Source organism: Ursus maritimus, unplaced genomic scaffold, assembly GCF_017311325.1.
Source record: "Ursus maritimus isolate PB19 unplaced genomic scaffold, ASM1731132v1 scaffold_27, whole genome shotgun sequence".
Classification (NCBI taxonomy): domain Eukaryota; kingdom Metazoa; phylum Chordata; class Mammalia; order Carnivora; family Ursidae; genus Ursus; species Ursus maritimus.
This window is the reverse complement of record NW_024425230.1, coordinates 24,107,364-24,122,295: the sequence shown is the minus strand read 5'-3', so window position 1 is coordinate 24,122,295 and position 14,932 is coordinate 24,107,364. Positions and strand designations below refer to the sequence as shown.

Below are 14,932 nucleotides of genomic sequence, written 5' to 3'. Positions count from 1 at the left end.
GGCATGCTGAGTCAGATGTAGGGGTGACACGGTGTTCTAACAAGCAGGACGCTAGAGAGATTTGCAGTAATCGTCCTTAGAGCCATGATTCGTGTTTGTTCCCTCACTTCTTGGGAGACTCCCATTCTCCCTGCCCCCAGATATCACCTTTGCTGGTCCCCAAGGCTTGCCAAGAGGAACAACCCAAACCCTGGCTCCTGAGAAGTCTGAGCTCTCGATAATCACACTTCTCACGCTGGACGGCTGCAGTTTTGTTCACAGCCACAACTGGCCAAGGCAGCACTTAGAGGAACCCAGATGGATCACAGGAGTTCTACACCCTCTCCCCCGCCCCCACTATGTAACCAGGGCTGTACCACCAAAGAGAGAAAAAGAGAGAGAGACACACACACACAGAGCCTTGCAAAAATGTAACACAATACCTCTCTCCTTTCCAATAATTTGTTTTGGAAAATGTAGCCACTTTTTATAAAAATTATATTACTTACATTACATGTGATGGTCACCTGGCATTTATTTTTAAATGATTTAGCAAATAAATATTTTAAATAGTTCTCGGTTTTAATTTCTAATAGGTGAATATTAATGGGTGTAACAGACATCAAACAAGAATTCTTTGAAGTCCTCAATCATGTTCAAAAATGCAAGGGAGTCTGGAAACCAAAAAATTCAAGAACCTTTGATCTGGAAGAGTAAATGCATTAGAATCGTCCAATTTTTGGAAAGGAAGAGAGAGAAAGAGGAATTTCCCTTCGCGATTTTAAACTGCATTATAATATAAAGCGGGGCACCTGGGTGGCTCACTGGCTCACTGGGTTCAGCACCAACTCTTGATTTCGGTTCCAGTCATGATCTCAGGGTCCTGGACTCAAGTCCCATGTTGGGCTTTGTGCTCAGTGGAGAATCTGCTTGGGATTCTCTCTCTCCCCCTGTACCTCCCCCCACTCTCTCTCTCTCAAATAAATAAGTAAAAATTATAAAAAATAATATAAAGCAACAGGGTGAAGTTGGTAACAGAAAACACATATTTGGTCCAAAATATATATATAAATATCCAATGAATGATAAAAGTAGCATTTCAAATTGGGGATGGAGGTAAAGATTACGTAATAACTATTTATTATTTTTAAATCCCAAAAAAAGTTACAAGACAAGAATAAAGCATAGAGAAAATACCTGTAATATGTTTTATAAAAGGTTACTAATATAGTTAATATGTAAGGAGCTCCCAGTAATTAATAAGCAAAAGGAGAATCACATGATTAAGCGGATAATGGGCTAATTCTCGAAATATGTTTTTCAAAAGCCTAATGAACACACGAAAGAATATCTTTCTCATTAGCAACAAAGAAACAGAAGAGTTAAAATCAGATATTATTTTTGTTGATTGTATTAGCAGAGAAATTTACTCTTGGTCCTGGGAGCGATTTGGGGGAAATAAGCACTTTGATCATTATTCTTGGGACTTAATCAGTTCAACTTTTCTGAAGCAGTCTTGGTCAATCTGTAACAAATTATTTTAAAATGTGCATATTTCTTAACCACGAACTTTCATTCTGGAGAATTCACACTAGCAAAAGCATCCAGCAAAGGCACAGAGGCTATGTAGAAGAATGTTCTTCAAACATTGTTTTTATCAGAGAGAAATTAAACCAACCTAATAATCCACCATTAATAAGGGGTCATGTCAATAAAATACGGTGTAACCTTACCATGACATGCTATGCCGTCACTAACAATGACAAGGACTCGTGGAAAGACACCCGTGACAAATCATAGGCTGAAAGTGGTAGATTATAAATTAATATGTACAGTATGAACCCTTGTGTGGGGGACGTCGCCTGTATTCACCAATATGTGGTCTTCCTCCTTTTCGGGGTGAGCAGAACGTCATATGTTTCAGATTCATTGAAGTTAAGTGGAATCATAGGACCCGTTCTGGCCAAGAAAATGTGTGCAGAAGTGACTCGTTTCATTTCTGGGCTGAGGCAGTAAAAAGCTGATGCTGGATGTCCAGTCCCTTTTCCCCTCCGGCAGCCACCGAGAAGGCCATGCGGTCCAGACCGTGCGGTCACAAGACAAGAGTCTCTGTTAGCTTGGCTCACAGAGTGGCTGAGTCGAGTGGAGCCCCTGCCAGTCTGTGTTGGAAAAGTATGAGGAATAAATCTTTGTTTTATTAAGCCACTGAGAATCCAGAGTTAATATATTGCTGCAGTAAAACTTAGCTAACATGAGTAATATGCTATTTTTTTAAATAAAATCACAACAAAAGGAATGTGCGGGGTGCTTGGTAAAATATCTGGAAAATTGTATTCCAGACTTTAAATTGTGACTTTCTCTGGGTGATCTATTTTCATAGCTGTAATTTGATCTGTTGTTTTTTTTTCTTCAGCTTTCTACAATACACATGTATAATCAGAAACACTGAAGCTGTTTCCATTTTGGAAAATGAAAAGTACATTGATAACATCTCAGGGAGAATTATCTGGTCATTTGAGGGCTTACTTCTGTCTACTCACATTCAGCTGTTATTGGGGGAAGACGAGAACTGCCAAGTCTGCGTTTCTAAATAAACAGGCCTATCTGTCTGGGCAAGGGTGTGTTTGCCTTTTGGAAGGGGGCCGAGAGGGGCCAGCACCGAAATGAAATGTCAGATTGTCAAAGTGGGTGGATGTCAGGTGATCAGACCCTCGAACACAGAGCTACAGAAGCAAGGACGCTGAAGGGGAAAGGGGACGTGGATTGAATGAAACCACTGAGCCAAGTGACCCAACGCGTCTTGACTCGACTCCAACAGTGTCCTGGGGGAGCGAGCATAGCCATTGGAAAAGCCAGAGACCTGCCAAGATCTGCGAACTCAGCCGCATAAGCTAAGGTTCTATTTGTTCATGTTTGTTTACGGAATGTTATTGATTCTGGGACAGAGTACCTGAAAAAATATATATATTTATATAATAAATATATAAATATACATAATATATATTATTTGTATAATATATTATATATATTTATTTATATTATATTATATATATTATATTAAATTATTTAAAATATATAATATATATATATTTTTTTGTTCTGGACAGAAAAGACAAGCAGGGACATTGGTGCCATCGCATGAGGGGCACTAATGCTTGCTCACATTTCTGTGCTCCCAGTGCCTCCTACACTTCTCATCACTTCGTCTTGCTCATGGCTACTCACGGCCAAGGCAGGAAGAGCTGAGGAGGCAGCGTCACGGGAGAGCGAGGGCCTTGGACGTCCGCCTTCCAAGGCGCAGGAAGGAGGCTACATTTGGGGGAAGGCTGGGAGGGGGGAGGCTGTGTGTCATGTGTAGTTTACTCTCCCCCATGGACTGGTAGTTTCCGGTTTCTGGAATCCTTAGAATTTCCCAGGGTTAATGATCCAAGCAACAATTTTCGTATCGGTATAAGCAATCAAATAAGTATCTACGAGCCTTTGTAGGAGGCAGCAGCTGAGGTGATAATAATTTGCCATGCCGGTTATGGCCTCTCATGTCTCAGCGCCAAACCTGGCCCGTTCTGCTTGTCTCCAAGATGCTGGAGTGGGACCTCTGCAGACCATGTTTCTGCTCCCTGCTGGGTCTGGCAGTAGGGGTGCTGGAGGGAGGTTGGGGGGAGGCTGGCAGGCTGCAGGGAGGCTGGGAGGAGGCTGACGGGCTGAAGGGAGACTGGGGGGAGGCTGTCAGGCTGGAGGGAGGCTGGCGGGCTGGAGGAGCGGGCAGGCTGACAAGTAAGATACAAGACACCCAGATACATTTTGATTTCAGCGCAATAACAGGTCATTGTTACTATAAGCATGTCCCCGATCTTGCCTGACGTATCCTAAAAAAATGATGTGTCGTCGATCTGCATTTTAAGTTTGGGCATGCTGTATTTTTATTTGCTAAATCTGACAATCCTCAGGGAAAGGATGCATTAATTCGTGTTCCTCCTCAGACTCTTCTTTGCCCCGGCCGCTGCAGTGTGCTCCAGGAGAAGCCGCTGAATTCGCTGGACCGTTTGTCCAACCCTTGCGTGTAGAACCAGCCAATTTCACACCCTCAGTGATGCCACCACCAACTGGCCAGTGTCCCCTCCTCCGAAGTCTGGGTCCCGGCATCGCAGACCCTCCTCCAAGTTCAGAGACACTGGCCCCAGCCAGGCAGTACCCCCTTCACAGAAATCTGCTTTAACTCAGAGGTAATTTACACTTCCTTCCTCTGTCCCCCTAGCCTTAGGGATGGTAGTTGCTACTTCTTAAGACATGCGTATTTTATTTTGGCCTTTTCAGTTCTTTGGTAACTAATGAGCAATTCTTCATAGTAAATTTTCTCTGTTAAAATGAGGGATGTGGTTTTTCTTTGGATTGGGCTTGCCCGATGCATCCCCTCCATAGCTAAACCTGGTGCAGGCAAAGCAAGTGGCAGGGAAAGCGAATGGTGGCACGTCGTCGTAAAGCAGAGGGGGAAGGTGGGTGGTTGTTCGGACTCTACTAGGGCTGGGGGAATGCGATGCCCGGGAACCAGCCTCGGAGGAAGCAGGCTCTAGGGAGTATCCCGCAGAAGGTCTACAGAATTGCCTGACTGAGAGCGAGAATGACTGCGTTCCAGGGGCTGGTACCAAAGTGAAGAGAAGCGACAATAGGCCGTGGCCCAGGATTCCGCAAAGATGTGGACATGAACGTGAGAGGCAGGAAGGGGAACAGGAATGGATCGGTGGTTCCAAATGAGGCCTTGGGGAGCCCGCAAGAGCAAGTTTTCCCCCTTTCTTGCAGCAGCGAGCAGGAACGAGACCTGCATGGGACTCGCCCAGAGCCGAAGTTCCACGGAAGCCAGGGGGGCAGATGCAGCTAAGCAAAGCACTGGAATGCAGAGACCTTCCCAGGGGGCATGTGGGAGCAGAGAATAAAGGAAGGGACAGGGTGGCATGAGGGGGGCACCGACTTGGGTTAGAATCTGCCGAATTGGGCTGCAGAGGGTTGCGGCAAATTTCTGACTTGGGCTCTTCAAAGACTGGTGGCAACAGAAAGGCCCTTCGTGTGACTCACCACTTCCTTGTTCGTCCGCCCCTGAGAGCAGGTAGAAAGGGGACGGCCCCTAGCCTGGGGCAGGTGCTCATCAGCTCTCCCGCTGCTTCCCGAGGTGGCTATAAGAGTTTCCCACCGCTGCCATAACAAGTTACCACACACTCAGGGGCTTAACCATCCTGCGGTTCTGGACGTCAGAATTCCAACGTGGTTCTCACTGGTCCAAAATCTAGGTGTTGGCAAGACCGGGTTCCTTCTGGAAGATCTAGGGGACAATCTGCTTTCCTGCCTTTTGCAGCTTCTAGAGGCTCTGCCCGTCCCCCGGCTCAGGACACACGTGACTCTGACCTCCACTTCTGTGGTCGCACCTCAGACGCTCCTACTCCCCCTGAGACTTGGGTTTTCCCCAGGAATGCAGGCGAATGTCCCATCTCAAGGCATGTGGCTTTAGTCACGTATGCAAAACCCCCTGTCCAAGGTAAGGTGACATACTCACAGGTTCCAGGAGTTAGGGTGCAGACAGTTCTGCCTCCCCCAGGTGCAAGGACAGTTTCAAGTGTACCAGTCCCTTTGACTATTCTGGGGTACAGGGGGGTCACTCACGTGTTTACAGTCCTAATGACCCTCTAGTGGGAGGGGCAGGCCCCTGTGGGTCTGTGCTGGGCGCCAGCAGGGGTGGCAGTGAAAAAGTGTGGACGGCTGGCTTAGGTCTCCCCTGGCATGCTCGGAGCAGGTCACGTGAGCAGGGACGGTAGGGGCATCCTTCCCAGTGTAACCAGTTCCCCTGACCCACTGGACTGCACACACCCGTCTTAGCCTCTAACCCAAGAGGACTCCAGGTAAGTAGTGAACGGAAGAGAAGGTGACGAGAGGAACAGGGACAAGCTACAGAGAGGTGACGCGGACAGAACGCTCTTGGGGTGTTGCTGCCACCCGGACCCTCACCGGATCTCACCCCAGAGGACAGACATCCTCCCGTAGAGGCCCGGCCCGGACGGGAGCCAGTTGGCGGTACCATACCCAAAGAAGTTTTATTTGTGACTTAGCAGCCAAGACTTCTGTTCCAGAGCACCTGCCAAGTTGGCCAGAGGAGAGGTTTTCTGAATGTGCTAGGCCAGAAAAAGCAACCTCGATTTGCTCACATGACCCCTCGTCTGACAGGTTTAAGAAACACCAGAAGTTAATTATCTGAACCTAATTTCCCGACTAGAGTAATAAAGGCACAGAGATGGCGGTCAGTGGCTCCCGTGCAGCCTCTGGGGCGAGAGGCCTGGAAGGCAAGCCCCTCCCCAGGCCAGGCCGGTCCTGGCCACCACTCCATCCACGCCAGCCCGCCAGGCATGGGGCTCGGGACGCAGGCCAACAGTTGCATAAGCAAAAAAGTACATACAATGGCAAAGGGGTCACCTTTCACTACACATCTCTGGCCTCCTGGTGGACATCTATTTTTTCAGTGATGGTAGGCTCTCCAGGTCTTTCTTACTTGATCTGTTACCGTATCCCTCCCCTAACTTTGCAATGAAGCAGCAGTCACAAAGGGATTAAGTGACTCAACAAACATTTACAGGACTTGATGCACTGGCCACGCTGGTCTCTGGAGCATTGCAAACACGGTGGGAGCCGTCCCTGCCCCACGGGACCCATGAGCAGGGAGACAGCGGGGGTGAGTGGTCGGGAGTCTGGAAGGGAAGGTCATCGCACACTGCAAACAGCCACAGAGACTGTTCAGGGGGCTGGGCGAATACAGCTCTCAGTCGGGGGACAGGGACTGTTTCCAAGAGAACGGAGAGTCTGTGCTGAGCCCCAAGGGACCCAGGTGGAAGGAGAATAAGGGGTAGACATGGCAGGGCTTTTTCTGGGGGACAATTGGGTTACAATTTATAACAGTTCATAAAGGGCAACGGAGAGAAAGAGGAAGCAAAAGGAAATGGGGTGTATGGTTCTTGCTTTCAGGGACCTGACGTCTTAAATGCACACGTAGCAACAAAGCCATAAACCAATGGGCAGGGGAGGGGGTTGGGGGGGACAGGTGTCTGCATCTGGGTTTGGAAGGAGGTACGTGGGGGGCGGGTCCGATTTCTGGGCACGTTGGCAGCCTGAGCCCAGTTTTGGGGGCATTCCCAAAGTCTATGAACAGGCGATGGTTCTAAGACCCAAAAAGTTCCAGACGGCTGACAGGTGCCTCGGGGCTCCCTCATCATCCAAGCTGCTGCGTGGACAGGGAAATAAGAAAGGCTCCTGAACGCCCACTGCTGAGGAGTCGGGGGACCCGGAGGCAGACGCTTTGCTCGGCTGCTTCCAGGTTTTTCCCAGCCGCCTTCAGCGTGTCTTCCCGGGCTGCTCCCTGTGCTCCCCGGGCACACCGGCTCTGCTGAGCAAGGTCTAGGGTGACAGTTGTGCTGAGCCCAGGGCCAGGCCTTCTGCTCCTTGCTCAATCCCCCCAGTCAGCCTTCCTTCCATCCTTCGAGGGTGACCCAGCCTCCCATCCACTTTATAGGAACTGGAGCCTCAGGCAGTGAAGTGCTGTGTCTAGTGTCTCATACACACAGAGTGTTCCAGAACTGGTCTGACTGCAGAGACTGCGCTCTGAATATTGCAGGAGGATGAGATGCAGAGAGAGAAAATGATTGCGCATTATGCTGCCTTTAGGGAAAAAATAAAAGACTTTGCATTTTTTTTTTTTTTAGATGATACAGCTCCTGTCGCTCCCAGCTCACCTGCGTGCAGGTGGGAGAGGGAAGGAAGCCCGAGGGGACGGGTCTTCCCCTCGCGCGGCTGGAGAGACTTCAGAGCAACCAGACTCCAAAGGCCAAACCCAACACGGACTGTCCTCCTGGAGGTCCCCAGGGTGTCAGGTCACTGTGTCCCAGGGTTTAGTCTCAGCGAGGGCCGCTGGGACTTCCCTTGTTAGTGCTGGAGGGCAGGGGCCGGCCTGAGATGCAGAGACGACGGGGAAAACAAGGGAAGGACTTGAGAGGTGCCCAGCAAGGGGCTGCTAGAAAAATAATAGTTTTTTCTTTTTCTTTGGACTCTGGGAACAGAGACTTTTTGAGCTTTTTATTAAAGTGAACATAAATCATAAATCACAAATCATAAGCACACGGCTTCATGAACTGTCACGAACGGGACACATTCATGCAGCCAGAAGCCCGTCCAAGCAACAGCAGGGCCAGCACTGCAGACCCCACCTGTGTGTCCCTTTCCTGCATGGTCCTCCTCCCCACAAGGGTCACCCGCCTTGCACCCCAACACCGGAGATCAGTGTTGTCTGTGTTTGAACTGCCCGTGAGTGGGGCACTAAACACTCGGGCACTAAAGGGCACTAAACACTCGGGCACTAAAGGGCACTAAACACTCATGCGTGGCGCTCTTCTGCCCAGCACTACTTGTGGAAGCTTCGTCCGTATCGCTGGGCATGGTCTCGTTTCCGTTTATTCATTCTTGTTAAGGGATAGTATCTATTTCGTGTTATGAATAGACCTACCCATTCTACTACTGATGGACATTTGGGTGTTTTCCACCTGGGGGCGAGTGTGAACATTCTTATATAAGTATTTGGGTGAATCTTGTGTGCATTTTAGAAAATCATATTTTAGTATCTGGTTTTAAGTGTGCTCTTCTCCCCACTGCCCTTACCGGCTTCATCTCCAAACCTACAGTGAGGTGTTCCGTATCTGCACCACCTGTACATCTATATCTATTTCTAGCTCTATCTTGATATAAAGTTCAAAATCCAAAAGCAGAGATGAAATAAAACTAAAGTCCCAGATGTCATCCCCACTAGATCAGGGAAGTACGCGTTGGTAGATTCACCAAACGCAATTCGATATTGCGTGATGGGGTGGGGGGCGCAGTTAAAGGATGTGACAAGAAAGAGAAGGAGGCTTTATGGCTTGGTTGCCCCTCGCTGAGACTCCCATGGCTGTGGCCGCGTCACCTCCAGGGAATGGGCATCTCAGGGTTCCAGGCAGCTGCCATCAGCAGTTTCTGTGTATCGGTGGGGACGGTACAGGTCCCCAGACAGGACAACCAGAAAGTCCAAGCTCGGCCGCACATCCCTCAGAGCTGACCCGTGTGCATCCTTCTCTCCTTCACTCTGATTTTGTGGTTTGGTTACGCGGCCTTCCTCTGCTGTGCAAACCACACGTCATGTGTGCGGCTGGCGAAGTGTCCTCTGGGCTGAGCAGAGACACATCTTCCGGAGCAGAGTTAGCCTGAGATAATCATGAAAAAGCCTAAGAGAACACATGCGTAAGTGCATATGATTGAACACCGGAAGGAGGAACAGAGAGAGACAGACAGACAGGAGAGAGAGGAGGCTATCCAATCAGAGCTGAGATCTTGAAAATGAGACCCAGACAGTTGTCTCCAAACCCGTAGAAAAGACTGACCGGTAGTCTTAGTGGGGGGCACTAAGCCTGCCAGTCCCGGGACCTTGCAAGTGCAGAGGTCTGGGAGGGAAATACCTGGTGTGTAATTGTCAGCCCCTTCTGGTTCCAAAGTCTGCATTAGGGAAACGCGTGAAGCTCATGAAAGAATCCTGCAGTATAAATGAGAACTTCTGTTTCCACATCAAAAGCTGGGAGAGAGAGACACTACGGGGCTTGAAAAAAAAAAGCTGCAAAATTCTCTCGGAGCGTCTCCTAGCTCTGTGAAAACACACATTAATATTGATGCCTTTTCAATAAAGGTTTGTGAACAAAAACCTCTTCCCAGAGGAAGTCAGCCAAATTGCTGCATTCCAGATAATTTTCCATATTTCCTCCAAAGTTTCTGTAACTTGCTTTGATCCATCGTGAGAAGAAAATAAAGAACATTGTTTCCCAGGAATATGTTTCAACAAAGACCTCCACTTCGAGACAGCGTGGGGACCGTACTGAGCTCGCGAGCTCGCGGTGCCGCTGTCGCTCTTACCAAGATCAATGTCGCCGCATGCGACAGTGCGCCTGCCTCAGAGCACGCCGTCCATAGCGCCCCGTGCTCCTATCCCCTGCAGGGAAGACGGGTGATTAACTGCAAAGAACGTCCTCGTCTTCGACACCGGTGGGTTAGGAAGTTCTGACGGTCAGCCTAAACTGAGTCTTCCCCAACGTCACCAGTGTATTTCTGTATGTTTGTTTTTACTCTGCATCCCAGGCAGACCTCGCCTGAGATTTCCCAGCGTGTTCCATGGTCTAGGAACTTCCGTCCATGGGCTGCGGAGACCGTCAGGGACCAGCACAGGGAACGCTCGGTCCCGCCGTGGGGACAGCGGGTCGATGCGCGGGAGCTGCGGAAGCTGCAGAAGCCGCGGCCTGACCTTGCTGCCCTGGGGATAGCATGAGGCACAGACCTGCAAACCAAAAGCAAATAACATCCTCAATAGAACTGAAGCCGCGTGCTATTAGAAATGAAATAATTACACGTCAATACCGCTGAGATGCTGTCACAGTGTCATCTGGAAGTCATGAGTCTATGGAGGCTGCAGGCTACCATTACACCAAAGAGAGCAGGAAAATCAGCCTTCTCCTCATCATAATAGCACGGGGAGAACGTGGGCAGCTGAGGACCCCGAAGCAGATACGCATACTCGCTCCCTGATACGGCCAACCCAAGTTCACGGCCACGAGCGCTGCGGCTCGTGCTGGACGTCCAGAGGGGAACCACGCAGACCAAGCGGTGCCCTTGTGGGGAGACGGATCGTAAGGGCAATGGAAACCCAAAAGAGGGGGTTCGCGGGAGGAGCAATGTTGACTGGAGCCAGTGAAGGCCTTTCTTAGGGGGTGACCTTTGAGGAGAGTTGGGGTGACGCGTGGGAACAGGGGAGGAAGCTTCTGGTAAAAGATTGACAATGGACACACGCTGACAAGTCATTCAGTGATAAAATTAAATGGCCTGCAGTATTTTTAAGGCTCCCATTTTGCCACAGTTCAAATACCTGCACTTAGAAATAACAGTAAACTCCCTTAAGCCATCAAATTAGAATTTTTTTAAAAACTGATTACTCAGTGTTGGGAAAGAGGTAGGAGATTGTCGTTTCCACGCTGGCTTTTGGCGATACATATCAAGACTTCAGAAAACCGTGTTGTTGGTGTCTCAATTCTACTTCTAGAAACTTAAACCGTGAAAAGTTCCAGCCCCCACGTGTAGTCTACGAGGCCATTTGCGCTGGAGCAGGATGGCCCCGGGGCGCCGGGCGCATGCAGACGCTGGACTCAGTGAGGACACACCCAGGGCCAGGGCCTGCGTGTTTGGAAGGTGGGGTCGAAATGGCTCTTTTATTTCATTTTTTGTGCTATAATCTGTTTTCCAGTCTTCTTTCTTTAGAGTCTCCTATTTATTTTTTTTATTTTTTAAATTTTTATTTGTTTAGACAAGATTTATTTATTTATTTTTAATAATATTTTTTTATTATATTATGTTAGTCACCATACAGTACATCCCTGGTTTTTGATGTAAAGTCTCCTATTTATGAACAAAAAGCACCCAACAAATGTTTAAGAAATATTGGCCTGCACTCACACAGTCCAAGGGAGAACTTGGTTTGCACTACCTGACGTCTGAGCAGGCTAGCTGGGAAGGTCTAGTCATCAACGCTCGGTGCTTCTACGGAGGGAGGGGGTCGGTCACGGCAGTCGGAGGGCCGGAGGGGAGGTGCCCCATTTCGTGCGTCCTCATCTGATGGGCATAAATGTCAGACTGATGGCAGTGAAGGCATGTTGCAGAGAAGTTATTACGTGACATGGGAATTTGGATATATCGAAAAGAGTTGGAGAGACGAGGAGAGATTTGGTATAAGGAAAGGATGTCTCCTAAATCTGCCAGGGAAACTGTTGCAGTGTAAAGGTCGGAAGAAATATGAGAAGCGTCGGGGCTGCAGAGCCTGGGCCTGGGACCAGAGAGGCAAGGCATATCAGTCACGGGGATGTCTTCAACCCCAAGAACTGGCCCAGCTCCCCTGCAGAGAACCACGGCTTTGTGTCCATGGGGTGAAGAACACACGGCTGTGTCTTCAAACTTACAAACTGCGTGTTGCTCTAAGTTCCATGGTTAATGACCTCAAAGGAAAGATAGATATTTGAATAATTCCTAAAAGGAAAGAAACAGAACAATGAAGAAAATGAAAGGAAAAAAAGAAGGAAGGACGGAGGGAGGGAGGAAGGAAAGAAGGGGAAGGGAGGGGAGGGGAGGAGAGGGGAGGCAAGGAAAGTAGATAGGAAAAAGAGAAGAAAAGTAACACTGTTAATAACATCTTTTAAAAAGCCACTGGAGAGTAGAGAAAGAACTATATTCAGAGTCAATGGAAATGGACCCTGGCCCCTCGCTCTGACCATGTCTGACCTTGAGAAAAATCCCTTAACCTCTCTGGATCCCAATTTCTTTTCCTACAAAACTGGTGGGGTTGCTGGTAGACTTTACAGGCTGTAGGGGAGGGTTTAGACTAAATCCAGCAGGTGTAGACCGGTACTGCTGATGCCTTATTTTTGTCCCACAGGTGAGCACAGCAGTCTCATACACATGATCAGGGGCTGACCTTGAGTGGAAATTGTACCAGAGTCGTCCTCTTCCCACCACCCCTTGGCAGGGTCCCATCAGAAGAGAAACAGAACTATAAGTTGGGGGGCAGTCCTACGTGCCAGCTGCCTTCTGGAGGGTGGAGATCTGCCCATGGCTTGGGCAGTGGTGACGACATGGGTGGCCTGGGCGGTGATTGGTCAGAGTTCTGAAACATGGCTTTGTGTGTCAGAGCGGAAGGGCTGGGGTCATCTGGTGGTACCTGATGCTCCCTGGTCACGGTTCCCAGGTCCCAGAGATCCAAACATTGCCGAAGACAAAGAGGGAGTGAGCGTTTGGTGAGGAAGCTGGAGTTTTGGTAGAAAATGTCCTCAGGGGGACGGGAGCACCAGAGGGTCCGGTGTATAGGATTGGAGGGCTCTTCGGGGAAAGGTCAAGATAGGGAGCAGGAAGCAGGAGTGGGAGGGTGGGGGAAAGGTGAGCTAGGGACTCAGATTTGGGATGGTGGCCAGGAACGCATGGAATTAGCAAGCCTCATGATTATGAAAAGATCAGTGATTAAAATTTTATTTTGGAAGGACCTGAGCTTCCGTGAACCATAATGTCCTAGGTGCTGAAGACGTATTTATTCGGCTGATTTTTCTCATCTGGACCTTTACGATAGTCTCTTAGTGGATTTTTTAAAATCTCCAGTTGTAACCTCCAGGCAAGTCCAGCCTCCATACTCCCACTAGAATTATCTTCTTAAAATATGGGTCAAGGACCTACCCCTTCCCTGTTGGAATACTTCGTCAGCTCCCCGGCACGTTAAGGAAAAGCTACACATAGCGTCAAACACGTCATTGAAAGCCCGGCCCAATCTAGCCTATCCGACGTCAGCTACACTGCCCGGCCCCCCTGTTCCCTCGCCTCATGCCAATCACACGGGGCTCCCCGCACCGGGGAGGGTGGAATATGGGGAGCATTCGGGTCCAAAGTCAGTTTGCATGTGTCGGAACGCCAGTGTCATGACATACAGCGACCGGGTGACCTGATTTAGTTACTGACCATCTCTTCACACTTCCCACACTCCGGAAGGGGATGGTAGTGGTGTCTCCTCAGAGCGTCGTCATGAGGATTTAATACGGTCATGCAGGTGCAGCCCTTAGGTCACAGTCGTGCACCGAGTATGTGCTCAACAGACGTTAGTGATTCTAGAACAAGCGTTCACATTTCCCGCGACGCTGCACCCTCCTCTTTGCAGGAAATGCTCCTCCTGCCTTCCCCATCTCAAAACCCCTTGTTTCCTCCCAAATCCCAGCTCAAATATCACTTCTTTGAAGCTTTTAGAGCTTTTTCCTTTTCCTGTTTTCCAAGTTAAAATTAATCACTGACTCCGTGCCCCCGTGAGATTTATCCAGAGCCAATTAGGGCGATAACAGCACTTCACTTAAATGAACTGCTTAAAGCAGCTTTACCTCGAGCAAACCAAGAGCGGGCTCCCCACTCCGCTAAGGGCCCCAGGCAAACTCAAGCTCCACCGTCTTCGAACACAAGCCCTGAGAAGGCAGGACCCAGGCTTTCCTCCACCTGTATGCGCCGAGGGTCTAAACACTGCTCAGCACTTAGCAGGCGCTCGGTAAAGGTCTTTTGGGCCAAGTGGAATGGAATGGAGTAAAGTTATGTTTCGGGGATAGAGAGACATCCAGCACCCAGATCCCTGAATGCAAGTAACATTATCACAAGGTTTAACTATTTTGAAGGAAAATTGTAAACCGAACCACTACTAATATGAACAACTAACACGCATTTTAATGAGCAACAGAGAGCTTATAATATCCCACTTCACTAGCCAGCAATATGTCCCTTTTCTTGCCAGTAATAATTTCAGTGGGGAAAGTATCCGCAAGTATTTCTAGCTCCGTTTAATGTTATTAAAAGTCCCAGTGTAACCTAGCAACCAGCAAGACACAGATATTAAAACAGACACTTTATAATATATTCCAGTACTTTGCCATCCATTTAGCATAAGTGTCTGCATTCTAATAATTCCTGATTTCTTATTTGTAAGAATAATTTTATTCCGTTTTCCTTACTACCTGTTTCAGGACCCTATCCCCTCCCCTCCCTCGCCCCTCCCTGTTTTGCCTGATCTACTCAGATGTGATGTGTGCGGAGGAATAAGTCAGTTAAAAAAAGAAAAAGAAGAAGAAAAAAGTAAGGAAGGAAAGAGCGCCTTGAAGGCAGGACAGGTTGTGTGAAGGAGTATTGACCAGGTCCCATGGTGTGAGGTGAGCCCGGACTTCCTCTTTCTAAACCCCAGCGGGCCACTTTCTTAGCAATGCAAGGGCATCGTTTTGGCTGCAAATCCATTGTCTTATTGTGCAAAGAGTCGCAGAGGCCCTGGTGTGAAATGCCATAGGTCAAGGTC

At 48.8% G+C, this 14,932-nt stretch overlaps 1 long non-coding RNA gene across 3 annotated transcripts; it reads left to right on the top strand.

The window, feature by feature from the left end:
* Positions 1–2,454: 2,454 nt before the first annotated feature.
* Positions 2,455–8,579, top strand: LOC103660221. 3 transcript variants are annotated; one of them, XR_005838019.1, is made up of 4 exons: positions 2,455–2,875; positions 3,960–4,202; positions 4,777–5,506; positions 7,716–8,579. It is a non-coding gene; the product is annotated as an uncharacterized LOC103660221 (long non-coding RNA). The 3 variants fall into 3 exon arrangements; XR_567750.1 differs by lacking the exon at positions 4,777–5,506 and having other exon boundaries at positions 2,461–2,875; XR_567749.2 differs by lacking the exons at positions 4,777–5,506; positions 7,716–8,579 and having other exon boundaries at positions 3,960–4,347.
* Positions 8,580–14,932: the final 6,353 nt, after the last annotated feature.